General features: G+C 46.4%; 1 long non-coding RNA gene across 2 annotated transcripts in view; it reads left to right on the top strand.

Moving 5' to 3' along the window:
* LOC138297390 (uncharacterized) overlaps nucleotides 1-27,443 on the top strand; it is a 44,589-nt gene extending 17,146 nt beyond the window's left edge. For both annotated transcript variants that reach the window (XR_011204073.1, XR_011204074.1), the window contains exon 3: nucleotides 26,386-27,443. This is a non-coding gene — a long non-coding RNA (uncharacterized lncRNA). The remainder of the gene's footprint in view (nucleotides 1-26,385) is intronic.
* Nucleotides 27,444-27,713: the final 270 nt, after the last annotated feature.

Consider the following 27,713-nt stretch of genomic DNA (forward strand, 5'->3'; position numbering starts at 1 on the left):
GTTACCCAGAATCCGGTGCAAACCTCAAAATTAGGCTAAAAAAACACATTTTCCTCACATTTTGGTGACAGAAAGTTCTGGAGTCTGAGAGGAGCCACAAATTTCCTACCACCCAGCGTTCCCCCAAGTCTCCCGATAAAAATGATACCTCACTTGTGTGGGTAGGCCTAGCGCCTGCGACAGGAAATGCCCCAAAACACAATGTGGACACTTCCCATTTTTTGACAGAAAACTGAGATGTTTTTTGCAAAGTGCCTACCTGTAGATTTTGGCCCCTAGCTCAGCCGGCACCTAGGGAAACCTACCAAACCTGTGCATTTTTGAAAACTAGGACCTAGGGGAATCCAAGATCAGGTGACTTGTGGGGATCTGACCAGATTCTGTTACCCAGAATCCTTTGCAAACCTCAAAATGTGGCTAAAAAAACACATTTTACTCACATTTCGGTGACAGAAAGTTCTGGAATCTGACAGGAGCCACAAATTTCCTTCCACCCAGCGTTCCCCCAAGTCTCCCGATAAAAATGATACCTCACTTGTGTGGGTAGGCCTAGCGCCTGCGACACGAAATGCCTCAAAACACAACGTGGACACATCCCATTTTTTGACAGAAAACAGAGGTTTTTTTTGCAAAGTGCCTACCTGTAGATTTTGGCTCCTAGCTCAGCCGGCACCTAGGGAAACCTACGAAACCTGTGCATTTTTGAAAACTAGAGACCTAGGGGAATACAACATGGGGTGACTTGGGGGGCTCTGACCAGGTTCTGTTACCCAGAATCCTTTGCAAACCTCAAAATTTGGCTAAAAAAACACATTTTCCTCACATTTTGGTGACAGAAAGTTCTGGAGTCTGAGAGGAGCCACATATTTCCTACCACCCAGCGTTTCCCCAAGTCTCCTGATAAAAATGATACCTCACTTGTGTGGGTCGGCCTAGCGCCTGCGAAAGGAAATGCCCCAAAACACAACGTGGACACATCCCATTTTTTGACAGAAAACAGAGGTGTTTTTTGCAAAGTGCCTACCTGTAGATTTTGGCCCCTAGCTCAGCCGGCGCCTAGGGAAACCTACCAAACCTTTACATTTTTGAAAACTAGGGACCTAGGGGAATCCAAGATCAGGTGACTTGTGGGGATCTGACCAGGTTCTGTTACCCAGAATCCTTTGCAAACCTCACAATGTGGCTAAAAAAACACATTTTACTCACAATTCGGTGACAGAAAGTTCTGGAATCTGAGAGGAGCCACAAATTTCCTTCCACCCAGCGTTCCCCCAAGTCTCCCGATAAAAATGATACCTCACTTGTGTGGGTAGGCCTAGCGCCTGCGACACGAAATGCCTCAAAACACAACGTGGACACATCCCATTTTTTGACAGAAAACAGAGGATTTTTTTGCAAAGTGCCTACCTGTAGATTTTGGCTCCTAGCTCAGCCGGCACCTAGGGAAACCTATGAAACCTGTGCCTTTTTGAAAACTAGAGACCTAGGGGAATACAACATGGGGTGACTTGTGGGGCTCTGACCAGGTTCTGTTACCCAGGATCCTTTGCAAACCTCAAAATTTGGCTAAAAGAACACATTTTCCTCACATTTTGGTGACAGAAAGTTCTGGAGTCTGAGAGGAGCCACATATTTCCTCCCACCCAGCGTTTCCCCAAGTCTCCCGATAAAAATGATACCTCACTTGTGTGGGTAGGCCTAGCGCCTGCGCCAGGAAATGCCCCAAAACACAACGTGGACACATCCCATTTTTTGACAGAAAACAGAGGTGTTTTTTGCAAAGTAACTAGCTGTAGATTTTGGTCCCTGGCTCAGCCGGCACCTAGGGAAACCTAGCAAACCTGTGCATTTTCAAAAACTAGGGACCTAGGGGAATCCAAGATTGGGTGATTTGTGGGTATCTGACCAGGTTCTGTTACCCAGAATCCTTTGGAAACCTCAAAATTTGGCTAAAAAAACACATTTTCCTCACATTTCGGTGACAGAAAGTTCTGGAGTCTGAGAGGAGCCACATATTTCCTCCCACCCAGCGTTTCCCCAAGTCTCCCGATAAAAATGATACCTCACTTGTGTGGGTAGGCCTAGCGCCTGCGCCAGGAAATGCCCCAAAACACAACGTGGACACATCCCATTTTTTGACAGAAAACAGAGGTGTTTTTTGCAAAGTGCCTACCTGTAGATTTTGGCCCCTAGCTCAGCCGGCACCTAGGGAAACCTAGCAAACCTGTGCATTTTCAAAAACTAGGGACCTAGGGGAATCCAAGATTGGGTGATTTGTGGGTATCTGACCAGGTTCTGTTACCCAGAATCCTTTGGAAACCTCAAAATTTGGCTAAAAAAACACATTTTCCTCACATTTCGGTGACAGAAAGTTCTGGAGTCTGAGAGGAGCCACAAATTTCCTTCCACCCAGCGTTCCCCCAAGTCTCCCGATAAAAATGATACCTCACTTGTGTGGGTAGGCCTAGCACCTGTGACAGGAAATGCACCAAAACACAACGTGGACACATCCCATTTTTTGACAGAAAACAGAGGAGTTTTTTACAGAGTGCCTACCTGTAGATTTTGGCCCCTAGCTCAGCCGGCACCTAGGGAAACCTACGAAACCTGTGCATTTTTGAAAACTAGAGACCTAGGGGAATCCAACATGGGGTGACTTGTGGGGCTCCGACCAGGTTCTGTTACCCAGCATCCTTTGCAAACCTCAAAATGTGGCTAAAAAAACACATTTTCCTCACATTTCGGTGACAGAAAGTTCTGGAATCTGAGAGGAGCCACACATTTCCTTCCACCAAGAGTTCCCCCAAGTCTCCTTATACAAATGGTACCTCACTTGTGTGGGTAGGCCTAGCGCCCACAAAAAGAAATGACACAAAACACAACGTGGACACATCCCATTTTTTTACAGAAAACTGAGGTGTTTTTTGCAAAGTGCCTACCTGAGGATTTTGGCCCCTAGCTCAGCCGGCACCTAGGGAAACCTACCAAACATGTGCATTTTTGAAAACTATAAACCTAGGGGAATCCAACATGGGGTGACTTGTGGGGGCTCTGACCAGGTTCTGTTACCCAGAATCCTTTGCAAACCTCACAATGTGGCTAAAAAAACACATTTTACTCACAATTCGGTGACAGAAAGTTCTGGAATCTGAGAGGAGCCACAAATTTCCTTCCACCCAGCGTTCCCCCAAGTCTCCCGATAAAAATGATACCTCACTTGTGTGGGTAGGCCTAGCGCCTGCGACACGAAATGCCTCAAAACACAACGTGGACACATCCCATTTTTTGACAGAAAACAGAGGATTTTTTTGCAAAGTGCCTACCTGTAGATTTTGGCTCCTAGCTCAGCCGGCACCTAGGGAAACCTATGAAACCTGTGCCTTTTTGAAAACTAGAGACCTAGGGGAATACAACATGGGGTGACTTGTGGGGCTCTGACCAGGTTCTGTTACCCAGAATCCTTTGCAAACCTCAAAATTTGGCTAAAAAAACACATTTTCCTCACATTTTGGTGACAGAAAGTTCTGGAGTCTGAGAGGAGCCACATATTTCCTACCACCCAGCGTTTCCCCAAGTCTCCCGATAAAAATGATACCTCACTTGTGTGGGTAGGCCTAGCGCCTGCGAAAGGAAATGCCCCAAAACACAACGTGGACACATCCCATTTTTTGACAGAAAACAGAGGTGTTTTTTGCAAAGTGCCTACCTGTAGATTTTGGCCCCTAGCTCAGCCGGCGCCTAGGGAAACCTACCAAACCTTTACATTTTTGAAAACTAGGGACCTAGGGGAATCCAAGATCAGGTGACTTGTGGGGATCTGACCAGGTTCTGTTACCCAGAATCCTTTGCAAACCTCACAATGTGGCTAAAAAAACACATTTTACTCACAATTCGGTGACAGAAAGTTCTGGAATCTGAGAGGAGCCACAAATTTCCTTCCACCCAGCGTTCCCCCAAGTCTCCCGATAAAAATGATACCTCACTTGTGTGGGTAGGCCTAGCGCCTGCGACACGAAATGCCTCAAAACACAACGTGGACACATCCCATTTTTTGACAGAAAACAGAGGATTTTTTTGCAAAGTGCCTACCTGTAGATTTTGGCTCCTAGCTCAGCCGGCACCTAGGGAAACCTATGAAACCTGTGCCTTTTTGAAAACTAGAGACCTAGGGGAATACAACATGGGGTGACTTGTGGGGCTCTGACCAGGTTCTGTTACCCAGGATCCTTTGCAAACCTCAAAATTTGGCTAAAAGAACACATTTTCCTCACATTTTGGTGACAGAAAGTTCTGGAGTCTGAGAGGAGCCACATATTTCCTCCCACCCAGCGTTTCCCCAAGTCTCCCGATAAAAATGATACCTCACTTGTGTGGGTAGGCCTAGCGCCTGCGCCAGGAAATGCCCCAAAACACAACATGGACACATCCCATTTTTTGACAGAAAACAGATGTGTTTTTTGCAAAGTGCCTACCTGTAGATTTTGGCCCCTAGCTCAGCCGGCACCTAGGGAAACCTAGCAAACCTGTGCATTTTCAAAAACTAGGGACCTAGGGTAATCCAAGATTGGGTGATTTGTGGGTATCTGACCAGGTTCTGTTACCCAGAATCCTTTGGAAACCTCAAAATTTGGCTAAAAAAACACATTTTCCTCACATTTCGGTGACAGAAAGTTCTGGAGTCTGAGAGGAGCCACAAATTTCCTTCCACCCAGCGTTCCCCCAAGTCTCCCGATAAAAATGATACCTCACTTGTGTGGGTAGGCCTAGCGCCTGTGACAGGAAATGCACCAAAACACAACGTGGACACATCCCATTTTTTGACAGAAAACAGAGGAGTTTTTTACAGAGTGCCTACCTGTAGATTTTGGCCCCTAGCTCAGCCGGCACCTAGGGAAACCTACGAAACCTGTGCATTTTTGAAAACTAGAGACCTAGGGGAATCCAACATGGGGTGACTTGTGGGGCTCCGACCAGGTTCTGTTACCCAGCATCCTTTGCAAACCTCAAAATGTGGCTAAAAAAACACATTTTCCTCACATTTCGGTGACAGAAAGTTCTGGAATCTGAGAGGAGCCACACATTTCCTTCCACCAAGAGTTCCCCCAAGTCTCCTGATACAAATGGTACCTCACTTGTGTGGGTAGGCCTAGCGCCCACAAAAAGAAATGACACAAAACACAACGTGGACACATCCCATTTTTTTTACAGAAAACTGAGGTGTTTTTTGCAAAGTGCCTACCTGAGGATTTTGGCCCCTAGCTCAGCCGGCACCTAGGGAAACCTACCAAACATGTGCATTTTTGAAAACTATAAACCTAGGGGAATCCAACATGGGGTGACTTGTGGGGGCTCTGACCAGGTTCTGTTACCCAGAATCCTTTGCAAACCTCACAATGTGGCTAAAAAAACACATTTTACTCACAATTCGGTGACAGAAAGTTCTGGAATCTGAGAGGAGCCACAAATTTCCTTCCACCCAGCGTTCCCCCAAGTCTCCCGATAAAAATGATACCTCACTTGTGTGGGTAGGCCTAGCGCCTGCGACACGAAATGCCTCAAAACACAACGTGGACACATCCCATTTTTTGACAGAAAACAGAGGATTTTTTTGCAAAGTGCCTACCTGTAGATTTTGGCTCCTAGCTCAGCCTGCACCTAGGGAAACCTATGAAACCTGTGCCTTTTTTAAAACTAGAGACCTAGGGGAATACAACATGGGGTGACTTGTGGGGCTCTGACCAGGTTCTGTTACCCAGGATCCTTTGCAAACCTCAAAATTTGGCTAAAAGAACACATTTTCCTCACATTTTGGTGACAGAAAGTTCTGGAGTCTGAGAGGAGCCACATATTTCCTCCCACCCAGCGTTTCCCCAAGTCTCCCGATAAAAATGATACCTCACTTGTGTGGGTAGGCCTAGCGCCTGCGCCAGGAAATGCCCCAAAACACAACGTGGACACATCCCATTTTTTGACAGAAAACAGATGTGTTTTTTGCAAAGTGCCTACCTGTAGATTTTGGCCCCTAGCTCAGCCGGCACCTAGGGAAACCTAGCAAACCTGTGCATTTTCAAAAACTAGGGACCTAGGGGAATCCAAGATTGGGTGATTTGTGGGTATCTGACCAGGTTCTGTTACCCAGAATCCTTTGGAAACCTCAAAATTTGGCTAAAAACACACATTTTTCTCACATTTCGGTGACAGAAAGTTCTGGAGTCTGAGAGGAGCCACAAATTTCCTTCCACCCAGCGTTCCCCCAAGTCTCCCGATAAAAATGATACCTCACTTGTGTGGGTAGGCCTAGCGCCTGTGACAGGAAATGCACCAAAACACAACGTGGACACATCCCATTTTTTGACAGAAAACAGAGGAGTTTTTTACAGAGTGCCTACCTGTAGATTTTGGCCCCTAGCTCAGCCGGCACCTAGGGAAACCTACGAAACCTGTGCATTTTTGAAAACTAGAGACCTAGGGGAATCCAACATGGGGTGACTTGTGGGGCTCCGACCAGGTTCTGTTACCCAGCATCCTTTGCAAACCTCAAAATGTGGCTAAAAAAACACATTTTCCTCACATTTCGGTGACAGAAAGTTCTGGAATCTGAGAGGAGCCACACATTTCCTTCCACCAAGAGTTCCCCCAAGTCTCCTGATACAAATGGTACCTCACTTGTGTGGGTAGGCCTAGCGCCCACAAAAAGAAATGACACAAAACACAACGTGGACACATCCCATTTTTTTACAGAAAACTGAGGTGTTTTTTGCAAAGTGCCTACCTGAGGATTTTGGCCCCTAGCTCAGCCGGCACCTAGGGAAACCTACCAAACATGTGCATTTTTGAAAACTATAAACCTAGGGGAATCCAACATGGGGTGACTTGTGGGGGCTCTGACCAGGTTCTGTTACCCAGAATCCTTTGCAAACCTCACAATGTGGCTAAAAAAACACATTTTACTCACAATTCGGTGACAGAAAGTTCTGGAATCTGAGAGGAGCCACAAATTTCCTTCCACCCAGCGTTCCCCCAAGTCTCCCGATAAAAATGATACCTCACTTCTGTGGGTAGGCCTAGCGCCTGCGACACGAAATGCCTCAAAACACAACGTGGACACATCCCATTTTTTGACAGAAAACAGAGGATTTTTTTGCAAAGTGCCTACCTGTAGATTTTGGCTCCTAGCTCAGCCGGCACCTAGGGAAACCTATGAAACCTGTGCCTTTTTGAAAACTAGAGACCTAGGGGAATACAACATGGGGTGACTTGTGGGGCTCTGACCAGGTTCTGTTACCCAGAATCCTTTGCAAACCTCAAAATTTGGCTAAAAAAACACATTTTCCTCACATTTTGGTGACAGAAAGTTCTGGAGTCTGAGAGGAGCCACATATTTCCTACCACCCAGCGTTTCCCCAAGTCTCCCGATAAAAATGATACCTCACTTGTGTGGGTAGGCCTAGCGCCTGCGAAAGGAAATGCCCCAAAACACAACGTGGACACATCCCATTTTTTGACAGAAAACAGAGGTGTTTTTTGCAAAGTGCCTACCTGTAGATTTTGGCCCCTAGCTCAGCCGGCGCCTAGGGAAACCTACCAAACCTTTACATTTTTGAAAACTAGGGACCTAGGGGAATCCAAGATCAGGTGACTTGTGGGGATCTGACCAGGTTCTGTTACCCAGAATCCTTTGCAAACCTCACAATGTGGCTAAAAAAACACATTTTACTCACAATTCGGTGACAGAAAGTTCTGGAATCTGAGAGGAGCCACAAATTTCCTTCCACCCAGCGTTCCCCCAAGTCTCCCGATAAAAATGATACCTCACTTGTGTGGGTAGGCCTAGCGCCTGCGACACGAAATGCCTCAAAACACAACGTGGACACATCCCATTTTTTGACAGAAAACAGAGGATTTTTTTGCAAAGTGCCTACCTGTAGATTTTGGCTCCTAGCTCAGCCGGCACCTAGGGAAACCTATGAAACCTGTGCCTTTTTGAAAACTAGAGACCTAGGGGAATACAACATGGGGTGACTTGTGGGGCTCTGACCAGGTTCTGTTACCCAGGATCCTTTGCAAACCTCAAAATTTGGCTAAAAGAACACATTTTCCTCACATTTTGGTGACAGAAAGTTCTGGAGTCTGAGAGGAGCCACATATTTCCTCCCACCCAGCGTTTCCCCAAGTCTCCCGATAAAAATGATACCTCACTTGTGTGGGTAGGCCTAGCGCCTGCGCCAGGAAATGCCCCAAAACACAACGTGGACACATCCCATTTTTTGACAGAAAACAGATGTGTTTTTTGCAAAGTGCCTACCTGTAGATTTTGGCCCCTAGCTCAGCCGGCACCTAGGGAAACCTAGCAAACCTGTGCATTTTCAAAAACTAGGGACCTAGGGGAATCCAAGATTGGGTGATTTGTGGGTATCTGACCAGGTTCTGTTACCCAGAATCCTTTGGAAACCTCAAAATTTGGCTAAAAAAACACATTTTCCTCACATTTCGGTGACAGAAAGTTCTGGAGTCTGAGAGGAGCCACAAATTTCCTTCCACCCAGCGTTCCCCCAAGTCTCCCGATAAAAATGATACCTCACTTGTGTGGGTAGGCCTAGCGCCTGTGACAGGAAATGCACCAAAACACAACGTGGACACATCCCATTTTTTGACAGAAAACAGAGGAGTTTTTTACAGAATGCCTACCTGTAGATTTTGGCCCCTAGCTCAGCCGGCACCTAGGGAAACCTACGAAACCTGTGCATTTTTGAAAACTAGAGACCTAGGGGAATCCAACATGGGGTGACTTGTGGGGCTCCGACCAGGTTCTGTTACCCAGCATCCTTTGCAAACCTCAAAATGTGGCTAAAAAAACAAATTTTCCTCACATTTCGGTGACAGAAAGTTCTGGAATCTGAGAGGAGCCACACATTTCCTTCCACCAAGAGTTCCCCCAAGTCTCCTGATACAAATGGTACCTCACTTGTGTGGGTAGGCCTAGCGCCCACAAAAAGAAATGACACAAAACACAACGTGGACACATCCCATTTTTTTACAGAAAACTGAGGTGTTTTTTGCAAAGTGCCTACCTGAGGATTTTGGCCCCTAGCTCAGCCGGCACCTAGGGAAACCTACCAAACATGTGCATTTTTGAAAACTATAAACCTAGGGGAATCCAACATGGGGTGACTTGTGGGGGCTCTGACCAGGTTCTGTTACCCAGAATCCTTTGCAAACCTCACAATGTGGCTAAAAAAACACATTTTACTCACAATTCGGTGACAGAAAGTTCTGGAATCTGAGAGGAGCCACAAATTTCCTTCCACCCAGCGTTCCCCCAAGTCTCCCGATAAAAATGATACCTCACTTCTGTGGGTAGGCCTAGCGCCTGCGACACGAAATGCCTCAAAACACAACGTGGACACATCCTATTTTTTGACAGAAAACAGAGGATTTTTTTGCAAAGTGCCTACCTGTAGATTTTGGCTCCTAGCTCAGCCGGCACCTAGGGAAACCTATGAAACCTGTGCCTTTTTGAAAACTAGAGACCTAGGGGAATACAACATGGGGTGACTTGTGGGGCTCTGACCAGGTTCTGTTACCCAGAATCCTTTGCAAACCTCAAAATTTGGCTAAAAAAACACATTTTCCTCACATTTTGGTGACAGAAAGTTCTGGAGTCTGAGAGGAGCCACATATTTCCTACCACCCAGCGTTTCCCCAAGTCTCCCGATAAAAATGATACCTCACTTGTGTGGGTAGGCCTAGCGCCTGCGAAAGGAAATGCCCCAAAACACAACGTGGACACATCCCATTTTTTGACAGAAAACAGAGGAGTTTTTTGCAAAGTGCCTACCTGTAGATTTTGGCCCCTAGCTCGGCCGGCACCTAGGGAAACCTACGAAACCTGTGCATTTTTGAAAACTATAGACCTAGGGGAATCCAACATGGGGTGACTTGTGGGGCTCCGACCAGGTTCTGTTACCCAGCATCCTTTGCAAACCTCAAAATGTGGCTAAAAAAAACACATTTTCCTCACATTTCGGTGACAGAAAGTTCTAGAATCTGAGAGGAGCCACAAATTTCCTTCCACCAAGAGTTCCCCCAAGTCTCCTGATACAAATGGTACCTCGCTTGTGTGGGTAGGCCTAGCGCCCACGAAAAGAAATGACACAAAACACAACGTGGACACATCCCATTTTTTTACAGAAAACGGAGGTGTTTTTTGCAAAGTGCCTACCTGTAGATTTTGGCCCCTAGCTCAGCCCGCACCTAGGGAAACCTACCAATCCTGTGCATTTCTGAAAACTAGAGACCTAGGGGAATCCAAGATGGGGTGACTTGTGGGGGCGCTGACCAGGTTCTGTTACCCAGAATCCTTTGCAAACCTCAAAATTTGGCTAAAAAACACATTTTCCTCACATTTCGGTGACAGAAAGTTCTGGAATCTGAGAGGAGCCACAAATTTCCTTCCACCCAGCGTTCCCCCAAGTCTCCCGATAAAAATGATACCTCACATGTGTGGGTAGGCCTAGCGCCTGCGACAGGAAATGCCCCAAAACACAACGTGGACACATCCCATTTTTTTACAGAAAACTGAGGTGTTTTTTGCAAAGTGCCTACCTGAGGATTTTGGCCCCTAGCTCAGCCGGCACCTAGGGAAACCTACCAAACATGTGCATTTTTGAAAACTATAAACCTAGGGGAATCCAACATGGTGTGACTTGTGGGGGCTCTGACCAGGTTCTGTTACCCAGAATCCTTTACAAACCTGAAAATTTGGGTATAAAAAAACATTTTCCTCACATGTTGGTGACAGAAAGTTCTGGAGTCTGAGAGGAGCCACATATTTCCTACCACCCAGCGTTTCCCCAAGTCTCCCGATAAAAATGATACCTCACTTGTGTGGGTAGGCCTAGCGCCTGCGACAGGAAATGCCCCAAAACACAACGTGGACACATCCCATTTTTTGACAGAAAACAGATGTGTTTTTTGCAAAGTGCCTACCTGTAGATTTTGGCCCCTAGCTCAGCCGGCACCTAGGGAAACCTACCAAACCTATGCAATTTCAAAAACAAGGGACCTAGGGGAATCCAAGATTGGGTGATTTGTGGGGATCTGACCAGGTTCTGTTACCCAGAATCCTTTGGTAACCTCAAAATTTTCCTAAAAAAACACATTTTCCTCACATTTCGGTGACAGAAAGTTCTGGAATCTGAGAGGAGCCACAAATTTCCTTCCACCCAGCGTTCCCCCAAGTCTCCCGATAAAAATGATACCTCACTTGTGTGGGTAGGCCTAGCGCCTGTGACAGGAAATGCCCCAAAACACAACGTGGACACATCCCATTTTTTGACAGAAAACAGAGGAGTTTTTTGCAAAGTGCCTACCTGTAGATTTTGGCCCCTAGCTCGGCCGGCACCTAGGGAAACCTACGAAACCTGTGCATTTTTGAAAACTAGAGACCTAGGGGAATCCAACATGGGGTGACTTGTGGGGCTCCGACCAGGTTCTGTTACCCAGCATCCTTTGCAAACCTCAAAATGTGGCTAAAAAAAACACATTTTCCTCACATTTCGGTGACAGAAAGTTCTAGAATCTGAGAGGAGCCACAAATTTCCTTCCACCAAGAGTTCCCCCAAGTCTCCTGATACAAATGGTACCTCGCTTGTGTGGGTAGGCCTAGCGCCCACGAAAAGAAATGACACAAAACACAACGTGGACACATCCCTTTTTTTTACAGAAAACGGAGGTTTTTTTTGCAAAGTGCCTACCTGTAGATTTTGGCCCCTAGCTCAGCCTGCACCTAGGGAAACCTACCAAACCTGTGCATTTCTGAAAACTAGAGACCTAGGGGAATCCAAGATGGGGTGACTTGTGGGGGCGCTGACCAGGTTCTGTTACCCAGAATCCTTTGCAAACCTCAAAATTTGGCTAAAAAACACATTTTCCTCACATTTCGGTGACAGAAAGTTCTGGAATCTGAGAGGAGCCACAAATTTCCTTCCACCCAGCGTTCCCCCAAGTCTCCCGATAAAAATGATACCTCACATGTGTGGGTAGGCCTAGCGCCTGCGACAGGAAATGCCCCAAAACACAACGTGGACACATCCCATTTTTTTTACAGAAAACTGAGGTGTTTTTTGCAAAGTGCCTACCTGAGGATTTTGGCCCCTAGCTCAGCCGGCACCTAGGGAAACCTACCAAACATGTGCATTTTTGAAAACTATAAACCTAGGGGAATCCAACATGGTGTGACTTGTGGGGGCTCTGACCAGGTTCTGTTACCCAGAATCCTTTACAAACCTGAAAATTTGGGTAAAAAAACACATTTTCCTCACATTTTGGTGACAGAAAGTTCTGGAGTCTGAGAGGAGCCACATATTTCCTACCACCCAGCGTTTCCCCAAGTCTCCCGATAAAAATGATACCTCACTTGTGTGGGTAGGCCTAGCGCCTGCGACAGGAAATGCCCCAAAACACAACGTGGACACATCCCATTTTTTGACAGAAAACAGATGTGTTTTTTGCAAAGTGCCTACCTGTAGATTTTGGCCCCTAGCTCAGCCGGCACCTAGGGAAACCTACCAAACCTGTGCATTTTCAAAAACAAGGGACCTAGGGGAATCCAAGATTGGGTGATTTGTGGGGATCTGACCAGGTTCTGTTACCCAGAATCCTTTGGAAACCTCAAAATTTGGCTAAAAAAACACATTTTCCTCACATTTCGGTGACAGAAAGTTCTGGAATCTGAGAGGAGCCACAAATTTCCTTCCACCCAGCGTTCCCCCAAGTCTCCCGATAAAAATGATACCTCACTTGTGTGGGTAGGCCTAGCGCCTGTGACAGGAAATGCCCCAAAACACAACGTAGACACATCCCATTTTTTGACAGAAAACAGAGGAGTTTTTTGCAAAGTGCCTACCTGTAGATTTTGGCCCCTAGCTCGGCCGGCACCTAGGGAAACCTACGAAACCTGTGCATTTTTGAAAACTAGAGACCTAGGGGAATCCAACATGGGGTGACTTGTGGGGCTCCGACCAGGTTCTGTTACCCAGCATCCTTTGCAAACCTCAAAATGTGGCTAAAAAAACACATTTTCCTCACATTTCGGTGACAGAAAGTTCTAGAATCTGAGAGGAGCCACAAATTTCCTTCCACCAAGAGTTCCCCCAAGTCTCCTGATACAAATGGTACCTCACTTGTGTGGGTAGGCCTAGCGCCCACGAAAAGAAATGACACAAAACACAACGTGGACACATACCATTTTTTTACAGAAAACGGAGGTGTTTTTTGCAAAGTGCCTAACTGTAGATTTTGGCCCCTAGCTCGGCCGGCACCTAGGGAAACCTACGAAACCTGTGCATTTTTGAAAACTAGAGACCTAGGGGAATCCAACATGGGGTGACTTGTGGGGCTCCGACCAGGTTCTGTTACCCAGCATCCTTTGCAAACCTCAAAATGTGGCTAAAAAAACAAATTTTCCTCACATTTCGGTGACAGAAAGTTCTAGAATCTGAGAGGAGCCACAAATTTCCTTCCACCAAGAGTTCCCCCAAGTCTCCTGATACAAATGGTACCTCACTTGTGTGGGTAGGCCTAGCACCCACGAAAAGAAATGACACAAAACACAACGTGGACACATCCCATTTTTTTACAGAAAACGGAGGTGTTTTTTGCAAAGTGCCTACCTGAGGATTTTGGCCCCTAGCTCAGCCGGCACCTAGGGAAACCTACCAAACATGTGCATTTTTGAAAACTATAAACCTAGGGGAATCCAACATGGGGTGACTTGTGGGGGCTCTGACCAGGTTCTGTTACCCAGAATCCTTTGCAAACCTCAAAATGTGGCTAAAAAAACACATTTTCCTCACATTTTGGTGACAGAAAGTTCTGGAGTCTGAGAGGAGCCACATATTTCCTACCACCCAGCGTTTCCCCAAGTCTCCCGATAAAAATGATACCTCACTTGTGTGGGTAGGCCTAGCGCCTGCGCCAGGAAATGCCCCAAAACACAACGTGGACACATCCCATTTTTTGACAGAAAACAGATGTGTTTTTTGCAAAGTGCCTACCTGTAGATTTTGGCCCCTAGCTCAGCCGGCACCTAGGGAAACCTAGCAAACCTGTGCATTTTCAAAAACTAGGGACCTAGGGGAATCCAAGATTGGGTGATTTGTGGGTATCTGACCAGGTTCTGTTACCCAGAATCCTTTGGAAACCTCAAAATTTGGCTAAAAAAACACATTTTCCTCACATTTCGGTGACAGAAAGTTCTGGAATCTGAGAGGAGCCACAAATTTCCTTCCACCCAGCGTTCCCCCAAGTCTCCCGATAAAAATGATACCTCACTTCTGTGGGTAGGCCTAGCGCCTGTGACAGGAAATGCACCAAAACACAACGTGGACACATCCCATTTTTTGACAGAAAACAGAGGAGTTTTTTGCAGAGTGCCTACCTGTAGATTTTGGCCCCTAGCTCAGCCGGCACCTAGGGAAACCTACGAAACCTGTGCATTTTTGAAAACTAGAGACCTAGGGGAATCCAACATGGGGTGACTTGTGGGGCTCCGACCAGGTTCTGTTACCCAGCATCCTTTGCAAACCTCAAAATGTGGCTAAAAAAACACATTTTCCTCACATTTCGGTGACAGAAAGTTCTAGAATCTGAGAGGAGCCACAAATTTCCTTCCACCAAGAGTTCCCCCAAGTCTCCTGATACAAATGGTACCTCGCTTGTGTGGGTAGGCCTAGCGCCCACGAAAAGAAATGACACAAAACACAACGTGGACACATCCCATTTTTTTACAGAAAACGGAGGTGTTTTTTGCAAAGTGCCTACCTGTAGATTTTGGCCCCTAGCTCAGCCCGCACCTAGGGAAACCTACCAAACCTGTGCATTTCTGAAAACTAGAGACCTAGGGGAATCCAAGATGGGGTGACTTGTGGGGGCGCTGACCAGGTTCTGTTACCCAGAATCCTTTGCAAACCTCAAAATTTGGCTAAAAAACACATTTTCATCACATTTCGGTGACAGAAAGTTCTGGAATCTGAGAGGAGCCACAAATTTCCTTCCACCCAGCGTTCCCCCAAGTCTCCCGATAAAAATGATACCTCACATGTGTGGGTAGGCCTAGCGCCTGCGACAGGAAATGCCCCAAAACACAACGTGGACACATCCCATTTTTTGACAGAAAACAGAGGTGTTTTTTGCAAAGTGCCTACCTGTAGATTTTGGCCCCTAGCTCAGCCGGCACCTAGGGAAACCTACCAAACCTGTGCATTTTTTTAAAACTAGAGACCTAGGGGAATCCAGGAAGGGGTGACTTGTGGGGCTCTGACCAGGTTCTGTTACCCAGAATCCTTTGCAAACCTCAATATTTGGCTAAAAAAACACATTTTCCTCACATTTCGGTGACAGAAAGTTCTGGAATCTGAGAGGAGCCACAAATTTCCTTTCACCCAGCGTTCCCCCAAGTCTCCTGATAAAAATGATACCACACTTGTGTGACTAGGCCTAGCGCCTGCGACAGGAAATGCCCCAAAACACAACGTGGGCACATCCCATTTTTTGACAGAAAACAGAGGTGTTTTTTGCAAAGTGCCTACCTGTAGATTTTGGCCTCTAGCTCAACCGTCACCTAGGGAAACCTACCAAACCTGTGCATTTCTGAAAACTAGAGACCTAGGGGAATCCTACATGGGGTGACTTGTGGGGCTCCGACCAGGTTCTGTTACCCAGCATTCTTTGCAAACCTCAAAATGTGGCTAAAAAAACACATTTTCCTCACATTTCGGTGACAGAAAGTTCTGGAATCTGAGAGTAGCCACAAATTTCCTTCCACCAAGAGTTCCCCCAAGTCTCCTGATACAAATGGTACCTCACTTGTGTGGGTAGGCCTAGCGCCCACGAAAAGAAATGACACAAAACACAACGTGGACACATCCTATTTTTTTACAGAAAACACAGGTGTTTTTTGCAAAGTGCCTACCTGTAGATTTTGGCCCCTAGCTCAGCCGGCACCTAGGGAAACCTACCAAACCTGTGCATTTGTGAAAACTAGAGACCTAGGGGAATCCAAGATGGGGTGACTTGTGGGGCTCTGACCAGGTTCTGTTACCCAGAATCCTTTGCAAACCTCAAAATTTGGCTAAAAAACACATTTTCCTCACATTTCGGTGACAGAAAGTTCTGGAATCTGAGAGGAGCCACAAATGTCCTTCCACCCAGCGTTCCCCCAAGTCTCCCGATAAAAATGATACCTCACATGTGTAGGTAGCCCTAGCGCCTGCGACAGGAAATGCCCCAAAACACAACGTGGACACATCCCATTTTTTGACAGAAAACAGAGGTGTTTTTTGCAAAGTGCCTACCTGTAGATTTTGGCCCCTAGCTCAGCCGGCACCTAGGGAAACCTACCAAACCTGTGCATTTTTGAAAACTAGAGACCTAGGGGAATCCAACATGGGGTGACTTGTGGGGCTCCGACCAGGTTCTGTTACCCAGCATCCTTTGCAGACCTCAATATTTGGCTAATAAAACACATTTTCCTCACATTTCGGTGACAGAAAGTTCTGGAATCTGAGAGGAGCCACACATTTCCTTCCACCAAGAGTTCCCCCAAGTCTCCTGATTCAAATGGTACCTCACTTGTGTGGGTAGGCCTAGCACCCACGAAAAGAAATGACACAAAACACAACGTGGACACATCCCATTTTTTTACAGAAAACAGAGGTGTTTTTTGCAAAGTGCCTACCTGTAGATTTTGGCCCCTAGCTCAGCCGGCACCTAGGGAAACCTACCAAACATGTGCATTTTTGAAAACTATAAACCTAGGGGAATCCAAGATGGGGTGACTTGTGGGGGCTCTGACCAGGTTCTGTTACCCAGAATCCTTTGGAAACCTCAAAATTTGGCTAAAAAAACACATTTTCCTCACATTTCGGTGACAGAAAGTTCTGGAATCTGAGAGGAGCCACAAATTTCCTTCCACCAAGAGTTCCCCCAAGTCTCCTGATACAAATGGTACCTCACTTGTGTGGGTAGGCCTATCGCCCACGAAAAGAAATGACACAAAACACAACGTGGGCACATCCCATTTTTTTACAGAAAACGGAGGTGTTTTTTGCAAAGTGCCTACCTGTAGATTTTGGCCCCTAGCTCAGCCGGCACCTAGGGAAACCTACCAAACATGTGCATTTTTGAAAACTATAAACCTCGGAGAATCCAAGATGGGGTGACTTGTGGGGGCTCTGACCAGGTTCTGTTACTCAGAATCCTTTGCAAACCTCAAAATTTGGCTAAAAAACACATTTTCCTCACATTTTGGTGACAGAAAGTTCTGGAGTCTGAGAGGAGCCACATATTTCCTACCACCCAGCGTTTCCCCAAGTCTCCCGATAAAAATGATACCTCACTTGTGTGGGTAGGCCTAGCGCCTGCGACAGGAAATGCCCCAAAACACAACGTGGACACATCCCATTTTTTGACAGAAAACAGAGGTGTTTTTTGCAAAGTAACTACCTGTAGATTTTGGCCCCTAGCTCAGCCGGCACCTAGGGAAACCTACCAAACCTGTGCATTTTTTTAAAACTAGAGACCTAGGGGAATCCAGGAAGGGGTGACTTGTGGGGCTCTGACCAGGTTCTGTTACCCAGAATCCTCTGCAAACCTCAATATTTGGCTAAAAAAACACATTTTCCTCACATTTCGGTGACAGAAAGTTCTGGAATCTGAGAGGAGCCATAAATTTCCTTCCACCCAGCGTTCCCCCAAGTCTCCCAATAAAAATGATACCTCACTTGTGTGGGTAGGCCTAGCGCCTGTGACAGGAAATGCCCCAAAACACAACGTGGACACATCCCATTTTTTGACAGAAAACAGAGGAGTTTTTTGCAAAGTGCCTACCCGTTGATTTTGGCCCCTAGCTCGGCCGGCATTTAGGGAAACCTACGAAACCTGTGCATTTTTTAAAACTAGAGACCTCGGGGAATCCAACATGGGGTGACTTGTGGGGCTCCGACCAGGTTCTGTTACCCAGCATCCTTTGCAAACCTCAAAATGTGGCTTAAAAAAACACATTTTCCTCACATTTCGGTGACAGAAAGTTCTGGAATCTGAGAGGAGCCACAAATTTCCTTCCACCAAGAGTTCCCCCAAGTCTCCTGATACAAATGGTACCTCACTTGTGTGGGTAGGCCTATCGCCCACGAAAAGAAATGACACAAAACACAACGTGGACACATCCCATTTTTTAACAGAAAACGGAGGTGTTTTTTGCAAAGTGCCTACCTGTAGATTTTGGCACCTAGCTCAGCCGGCACCTAGGGAAACCTACCAAACATGTGCATTTTTGAAAACTATAAACCTCGGGGAATCCAAGATGGGGTGACTTGTGGGGGCTCTGACCAGGTTCTGTTACCCAGAATCCTTTGCAAACCTCAAAATTTGGCTAAAAAAACACATTTTCCTCACATTTTGGTGACAGAAAGTTCTGGAGTCTGAGAGGAGCCACATATTTCCTACCACCCAGCGTTTCCCCAAGTCTCCCGATAAAAATGATACCTCACTTGTGTGGGTAGGCCTAGCGCCTGCGACAGGAAATGCCCCAAAACACAACGTGGACACATCCCATTTTTTGACAGAAAACAGAGGTGTTTTTTGCAAAGTAACTACCTGTAGATTTTGGCCCCTAGCTCAGCCGGCACCTAGGGAAACCTACCAAACCTGTGCATTTTTTTAAAACTAGAGACCTAGGGGAATCCAGGAAGGGGTGACTTGTGGGGCTCTGACCAGGTTCTGTTACCCAGAATCCTCTGCAAACCTCAATATTTGGCTAAAAAAACACATTTTCCTCACATTTCGGTGACAGAAAGTTCTGGAATCTGAGAGGAGCCACAAATTTCCTTTCACACAGCGTTCCCCCAAGTCTCCCGATAAAAATGATACCTCACTTGTGTGGGTAGGCCTAGCGCCTGCGACAGGAAATGCCCCAAAACACAACGTGGGCATATCCCATTTTTTGACAGAAAACAGAGGTGTTTTTTGCGAAGTGCCTACCTGTAGATTTTGGCCTCTAGCTCAACCGTCACCTAGGGAAACCTACCAAACCTGTGCATTTCTGAAAACTAGAGACCTAGGGGAATCCTACTTGTGACTTGTGGGGAATCCTACTTGTGACTTGTGGGGCTCCGACCAGGTTCTGTTACCCAGCATTCTTTGCAAACCTCAAAATGTGGCTAAAAAAACACATTTTCCTCACATTTCGGTGACAGAAAGTTCTGGAATCTGAGAGGAGCCACAAATTTCCTTCCACCAAGAGTTCCCCCAAGTCTCCTGATACAAATGGTACCTCACTTGGGTGGGTAGGCCTAGCGCCCACGAAAAGAAATTACACAAAACACAACGTGGACACATCCCATTTTTTTACAGAAAACACAGGTGTTTTTTGCAAAGTGCCTACCTGTAGATTTTGGCCCCTAGCTCAGCCGGCACCTAGGGAAACCTACCAAACCTGTGCATTTGTGAAAACTAGAGACCTAGGGGAATCCAAGATGGGGTGACTTGTGGGGCTCTGACCAGGTTCTGTTACCCAGAATACTTTGCAAACCTAAAAATTTGGCTAAAAAACACATTTTCCTCACATTTCGGTGACAGAAAGTTCTGGAATCTGAGAGGAGCCACAAATGTCCTTCCACCCAGCGTTCCCCCAAGTCTCCCGATAAAAATGATACCTCACATGTGTGGGTAGGCCTAGCGCCTGCGACAGGAAATGCCCCAAAACACAACGTGGACACATCCCATTTTTTGACAGAAAACAGAGGTGTTTTTTGCAAAGTGCCTACCTGTAGATTTTGGCCCCTAGCTCAGCCGGCACCTAGGGAAACCTACCAAACCTGTGCATTTTTTTAAAACTAGAGACCTACGGGAATCCAAGATGGGGTGACTTGTGGGGCTCTGACCAGGTTCTGTTACCCAGAATCCTTTGCAAACCTCAATATTTGGCTAAAAAAACACATTTTCCTCACATTTCGGTGACAGAAAGTTCTGGAATCTGAGAGGAGCCACAAATTTCCTTTCACCCAGCGTTCCCCCAAGTCTCCCGATAAAAATGATACCTCACTTGTGTGGGTAGGCCTAGCGCCTGCAACAGGAAATGCCCCAAAACACAACGTGGGCACATCCCATTTTTTGACAGAAAACAGAGGTGTTTTTTGCAAAGTGCCTACCTGTAGATTTTGGCCTCTAGCTCAACCGTCACCTAGGGAAACCTACCAAACCTGTGCATTTCTGAAAACTAGAGACCTAGGGGAATCCAACATGGGGTGACTTGTGGAGCTACGACCAGGTTCTGTTACCCAGCATCCTTTGCAAACCTCAAAATGTGGCTAAAAAAACACATTTTCCTCACATTTCGGTGACAGAAAGTTCTGGAATCTGAGAGGAGCCACACATTTCCTTCCACCAAGAGTTCCCCCAAGTCTCCTGATACAAATGGTACCTCACTTGTGTGGGTAGGCCTAGCGCCCACGAAAAGAAATGACACAAAACACAACGTGGACACATCCCATTTTTTTACAGAAAACTGAGGTGTTTTTTGCAAAGTGCCTACCTGTAGATTTTGGCCCCTAGCTCAGCCGGCACCTAGGGAAACCTACCAAACCTGTGCATTTTTGAAAACTATAGACCTAGGGGAATCCAAGAAGGGGTGACTTGTGGGGGCTCTGACCAGGTTCTGTTACCCAGAATCCTTTGCAAACCTCAAAATTTGGCTAAAAAAACACATTTTCCTCACATTTTGGTGACAGAAAGTTCTGGAGTCTGAGAGGAGCCACATATTTCCTACCACCCAGCATTTCCCCAAGTCTCCCGATAAAAATGATACCTCACTTGTGTGGGTAGGCCTAGCGCCCACGAAAAGAAATGACACAAAACACAACGTGGACACATCCCATTTTTTTACAGAAAGCACAGGTGTTTTTTGCAAAGTGCCTACCTGTAGATTTTGGCCCCTAGCTCAGCCGGCACCTAGGGAAACCTACCAAACCTGTGCATTTGTGAAAACTAGAGACCTAGGGGAATCCAAGATGGGGTGACTTGTGGGGCTCTGACCAGGTTCTGTTACCCAGAATCCTTTGCAAACCTCACAATTTGGCTAAAAAACACATTTTCCTCACATTTCGGTGACAGAAAGTTCTGGAATCTGAGAGGAGCCACAAATTTCCTTCCACCCAGCGTTCCCCCAAGTCTCCCGATAAAAATGATACCTCACATGTGTGGGTAGGCCTAGCGCCTGCGACAGGAAATGCCACAAAACACAACGTGGACACATCCCATTTTTTGACAGAAAACAGAGGTGTTTTTTGCAAAGTGCCTACCTGTAGATTTTGGCCCCTAGCTCAGCCGGCACCTAGGGAAACCTACCAAACCTGTGCATTTTTTTAAAACTAGAGACATAGGGGAATCCAAGATGGGGTGACTTGTGGGGCTCTGACCAGGTTCTGTTACCCAGAATCCTTTGCAAACCTCAATATTTGGCTAAAAAAAACACATTTTCCTCACATTTCGGTGACAGAGAGTTCTGGAATCTGAGAGGAGCCACAAATTTCCTTTCACCCAGCGTTCCCCCAAGTCTCCCGGAAAAAATGGTAGCTCACTTGTGTGGGTAGGCCTAGAGTCCACGAAAGGAAATGGCCCAAAACACAACATGGACACATCAAATTTTTTTACAAAAAACATTGCCTACCTGTGGATTTTGGCCTCTAGCTCAGCCGGCACCTGGGGAAACCTAGCAAACCAGCACATTTCTGAAAACTAGACACCTAGGGGAATCCGAGATGGGGTGACTTGTGGGGCTCTGACCAGGTTCTGTTACTCACAATCCTTTGCAAAACTCAAAATTTTGCCAAAAAAACACTTTTTACTCTCATTTCGGTGACAGAAAGTTCTTGAATCTGAGAGGAGCCACAAATGTCCTTCCACCCAGCGTTGCCCCAAGTCTCCCGATAAAAATGTTACCTCACTTGTGTGGGTGGTCCTAGCGCCCGCAAAAGGAAATGGCCCAAAACACAACGTGGACACATCACATTTTTTCACAGAAAACAGAGGTGTTTTTTGCAAAGCGCTTACCTGTGGATTTTGGCCTCTAGCTCAGCTGGCCTCAGAGGGGGCAGAAATGGCCTAAAATAAATTTGCCCACCCCCCCCCCGGGGATCGACCTTGCCTACGGGGTTGCTCCCCTTGTGTGACAGCGCAAAAAAAAAGATCCCTGGTGCCTAGTGGTTTCTGCCCACCTTGGGGGCAGATTGACCTAATGTCGGCCGATCTGCCCCCAAAGCGGGCAGAAATGGCCTAAATACTATTTGCCCCTCCAGGGGAGCGACCCTTGCCTATGGGGTCGCTCCCCATCTCTAAAAAAACAACAAAAAAAAAAAATTGCCCTGGCGCCTAGAGGTTTCTGCCCCACCCCGGGGGCAGATCGGTCTAATAACAATAGTCCGATCTGCCCCCAGGGGGCAGAAATAGCCTAAAATAAATGTGGCCCCCCCTCCCCCGCTGGGGAGCGACCCTTGCCTACGGGGTCGCTCCCCTTGCGTGACGGCGCAAAAAAAATCCCTGGTGCTTAGTGGTTTCTGCCCCCCTTGGGGGCAGATTGACCTAAAATCGGCCGATCTGCCCCCAAAGTGGGCAGAAATGGCCTAAATACAATTTGCCCCTCCAGGGGAGCGACCCTTGCCGAAGGGGACGCTCCCCATCTGTAAAACAACATTAAATTTGCCCCCAGGGGAACAACACTTGCCTAAGGGGTCGCTCCCCTTACGTGAAATTCACGAACAAAAAAAAAACCTCCCTGGTTTCTAGTGGTTTCTGTCCCCCTTGGGGGCAGATTGGCCTCATAAAAATAGGCCAATCTGCCCCCAAGGGGGGCAGAAATGGCCTAAATATAATTTGCCCCCTATGGGAGCGACCCCACCTGCAAAACAAAAAACTAAACAAAAATAAAACAAAACAAAAAAAATTATCCCTGGTGCCTAGAGGTTTCTGCCCCCAAGGGGGGCAGAAAAGGCCTTAAAAAAATGCCCCCCCTGGGAGAGACCCTTGCCCAAGGGGTCGCTCCCTTATGCCAATTTCCTTTTTTAAATAAAATCCCTGGTGTCTAGTGGGCGTTTTGACAGCCGGATTGCTTTCAATCCGGCTGCCAAAACGCAGAGAGAGCCTTCAAAGGGAAGGAAATAACTTTCCTTCCCTTTGAAGCCTCTCTCGGCCTCCCCTACATGATCGGAAGAGAAATGCAAAGCATTTCTCTTCCGATCTCACTGGAAGCTGAGCTTCCAGCGCGATGGGAGGAGGCCCTGTGAAAACATTGCGCGATCGCGCGCTGACGTCACGGGGGTGGAGGGGGGGTCGGGGTTGGAAGGGCTTCCCCTTCCATCCCTGCCTTGGGGCGGTGGGGGGTAACCCCACCGAGGGAGCGCTAGCGCTCCCTCTGGGCTTTGTGCCCAGGAAGTAATGGTTACGTCCTGGGCACAGCAGCACTGTGCCGCAGGACGTAACCATTACGTCCGCGGCACAGAAGGGGTTATTATATAAAGAACCAGGGCTGGCTTTAGGGCAGTGTGACTGGCGTGGCCACACTAGGCACTGACTTGTACGGGGTGCTGACCTGGGGGGGTGCTGTGTAGCAAAAACATACTACTTATCGGTCCGAGGAGGAGGCCATAGAGAGAGGCCAAAAATGATTGTCACAGTGGATGTCACCAGCACTAAAACCCGCCCTGTAAGCAACTTTCATGGTATTAGCAAGTGAGAGGAGCACTTGAATGCTGGGACTATCAGAGAACCTCTACCAGCTGTGACTGAGATGCAGCCCGGTTGATTCCGACCTCCATCCTGCCATGGAGGATAACCCATACTGAGTTCTAGACACCTAACACCAAGATATGGGGTTTATACCATCCTAACTGATCTGGCAAAGAGTACTCCCGCTATGCTTTGTTTTTAGTATAGTATTAGATACAGATAGGAGTACACAAACATTTACATTGGCAACAATTGCCATTGTTGAACTGTTCATCCTATTCACTATTTTAACAATGCTGATTATCTTAGTAGTTCTCATCTTGCTAACATTTGCAGCACATGCTTTTTATTCAAGAATATAATAATTTCAATAAATGTTTGGAAAATGCTTTTCATATCTTTCTTGTGTTTGCCTTGGGCATGCAAGAGTAACAAACAAAAGGGTTAGATCTGTTTGCACAGATTCCTTGGGAATCAGAGTGTCATGCTCGAGGTTGCCAACAACATCTTTCCCTGTTCTGTTTAGGAGTTGGATGTGGTACTGTGAACTAGCTGACATACGGCAACACTTATTGATGATATATGTGGACTGAGTCTATATTGTGAAGTTCGTTTTGGTTTAATACTCCGTCCTTCTCTATTTGTAGGAATGGTATAACACTTCCTCTCACTGCTGACAGCTTCTTATATTTCCAATACATCACATTCCATGATAAAATTCCTTTGTAAAACATTTAAAAATAAGCACACATGCAATGCTGAGTAATGTAATTAAGAGAGGGGTTAAAAGCAATTTTAGAACTCCTCCACCTACACTGCCAAGACACTTTCCTATCTTAGCAAATCCCCTTCCAATAGATCTGAATAAAGGGACTAACCCTTACCAGGCTCCTGACTCTTCCTTCTCAGTTAGTTCATGTGCTATGTAGTAATATAGGCATCAAGCTGCTTATCTATGTGCAGTATATTAGCACAGCAGTCCAGAGCATGAATGACTCTGCAAACTCTCCTTTTCTTCACGAAGAACGAATCCATCGCAAGGCAGTTTTTCATAATCATGTCTCTCATTGCAAGCAATTCTTTATTAATTCTAGTTGAAGCACCTGCGGTGTAAGTAGTAAGCCAGGCAACTAAGGTGGAGAACTTTCTGAGCTTCACATTGTTTAATGCCACTCCTATAGACAGTATAAGCGCTTCAAAGATATTGCTAAGAATCTGTTTCAAGCTACCTTTACTTCGCCTAATGTATTGCTGAAGAGGAAAATCTAGCTTGTTAGTGTGATTAATCCTTAGGAAAACTAGGGCTGCATAACAACTACCTGTCTAGCTGTGTGGTAACTGAAAATATGTTGGTGTACTAAAGCGTGTCCCTATGGGCTACAGCATGAATTGTGCCACCCTATGGGACCCATCACTAAGCACATAGCAGGCTGCCGATGTAGGCAGCATGTCTTGGTGAAGACAAAAGTGAAAACATGACATGGCCCACAGCCTGAGTGCCATGTGCCCTAACACTACAAAGCAAATGTGGTCCAGAATAGTGGACAGAGTGAATGCTGTAGCTAACAATCTGCACACATAGGAGGAAATTAGGAAGAGGTGGAATGACATGCGGGGGAATAGTGTGCTCACTGGTCTCCAAGCATCATCTGGAGGCTCCCTGTTCCCCATTACAACTTTTTCTCTGGGAGGAGAAGGTCTTGCAGATCCTACATCCTGAAGGCTTGACAGGAATCCCAGGTGGAGCAGAGGCTGGTAAGTTGCACTTAGCAATGTCTCAGCAATCACAAATGGAGTTCTTGTCCTTAAGTTAGCTGTTTAGAATGTTTCAACACCCTTATCACACCATATATATATAAACTTGAGTCCACAAAATATCTTGTTACATCCCAATTACTAGCATCATGGTTATATTTCTCTGGAGCACAGTTAGGGCAGGGTGGGGCTGGGCTGGGCTGGGCTTGGCTAGGCTAGAGGAGGGTTATTTGCACATAACTGTGCATAACGCTTTGACCAGCCGTGTTGGGCCTGCCAAACAGTAATGCACACTTTGTATTTCTCTGCCCGGCTGTATTGAGCAGCTGGGAGGAGAAAGTGCCCATGGCCCTACTCCCTGTTTGAGAGATGAAGCTGGGTGCTCACACCAATCACAACGCTTCTGTCATGCTGCTGACAGCAGCGTTGTGATTGGAGGGGAGTTTGGAAGCCTGTGTGCTTTCAGGAGTCTGAGGAGAAAGGAGAGACGGAACATCCTCTCCGAACATAAAAGGTAAGCAAACTAAAATTTGCCGAATTCTTTTAGCTTGCTAGGCCTTGGAATGGTTTAGTACTCAAATCTCCTTACTATTGTGTTTGGTTAAATGTCTGGTACATGTAATGTATACTTCATAAATAACATTTTGCATTTCAGAACATCTCTACAGTATAATTACGAGAGTTTGCATAAGTTTAAATCAGACCACATGTGTAAAATAATGAAAATCACACAAATGCCTAATCATTGTATCATTCGGAATTTTCATTTTAGGATTCCTCATTGGTTGCTGAAGACACATTTGAGGTAGAAACCAGATTTTCATTACATATTGTCTGCATTCTTTTCAGGCCTAACACCCAGGGCCAGTGGACCACTGTCTGCTACTCAGGCACCTCCACTCCTCATTAGGACCAAGCCTTCAGTGAAGACTCCACTCCTGCAAGTCCAGATGATCACGAACAGCCTGGTTCATCTGGTCTGTCTAAGCAGACAGCTCTAGTGAGTCTCACTCGGCCCACACCTTCACCTCCCACCACAGCTGCAACTACATCTCAGGATACCTCCACTTCCTGTGACCAGAGGAACATAACAACAGTATTTTTCCCTCCAGTCCCGGCTGCTGTTGAGACAACACCAACACTACCTCCAGTTGTGCCAGGATCAAGTGGGATGGGGCAGTGGGAAGGGGCACACTGCCTCCAGGCTACATGGTAGTGGGCTTAGGGCTTGTGGGAGGGAATCTGTGGGCCAGCAAGGTAAGGCCACTGGCGGCACTCTCACCCAGGCCCACATCAACCAAGTCTTGGGAGCAGTACAACAGCCCCAAGACATGATGGACCAGGTCATAACCGAGACCCAGGAGATTAGGTAGGTGCAGAGGGAGCTCATATTGGAAATTTGCAATCAAAATGACAAAATGAGCTGCTTGACTGGGGTGCTTTTTGATATATACCATCACATGTGCAGGGCTTTTCCGATGCAATATGCCTCTGTCTATGATCCTTCTACATCTGGACCAAATATTCCAACCCTAGCCACAGACAGGGAGGCCCTGTCACAAGAGGAGCCTGCTCCCCAAACCCAAGTTCCTGCACCTGTGCCCTCTCCTCCCTGGAGGGGACTGTCATCCGGACTACTAGAAGAAGTTGGCAAGACCTCCACCTCCAAGAAACGCCTATCCTAATTTTCTCCAGTGTGTGACTAGCATTCACAACATTCACTCTTTGGACTATTTACCTTTTTTGAGGGCATTTGTATTTTGTACATTGGACTACAAGCAATTTTGCTTCTACTACTACACTTTCATCCACTATGAAAGACTCTTTTTTAGTTTTGTTCATTGTTTCATTGTTTGAAACACTTTTCATTTCCGTTGTGTCATGTCAATAAATGCTAATGACACATACTCCAAGACTGTTGTTGTATTTATTGTGGTACATCATTTGTCATGTCTTTCTTCCACCATCATTTTGTTAAATCTATTGAACAGTTAGTTTCAAAGAAAAATTAGATATTACAAATAGGTAATGTGTTACCCATTGCACTCATACATAACAAATCAAAATGTATTGGTGTCATACATTTGTAGGTAACAAGTCTTTGACAAAATCAGAGTTGATTTTCAGAAACCATGAGTAACCCCAATACTCTGTGTCATTTAGAGGACACTCCATGA

The sequence above is a fragment of the Pleurodeles waltl genome, chromosome 5 (assembly GCF_031143425.1).
Source record: "Pleurodeles waltl isolate 20211129_DDA chromosome 5, aPleWal1.hap1.20221129, whole genome shotgun sequence".
Taxonomy (NCBI): Eukaryota; Metazoa; Chordata; class Amphibia; order Caudata; family Salamandridae; genus Pleurodeles; species Pleurodeles waltl.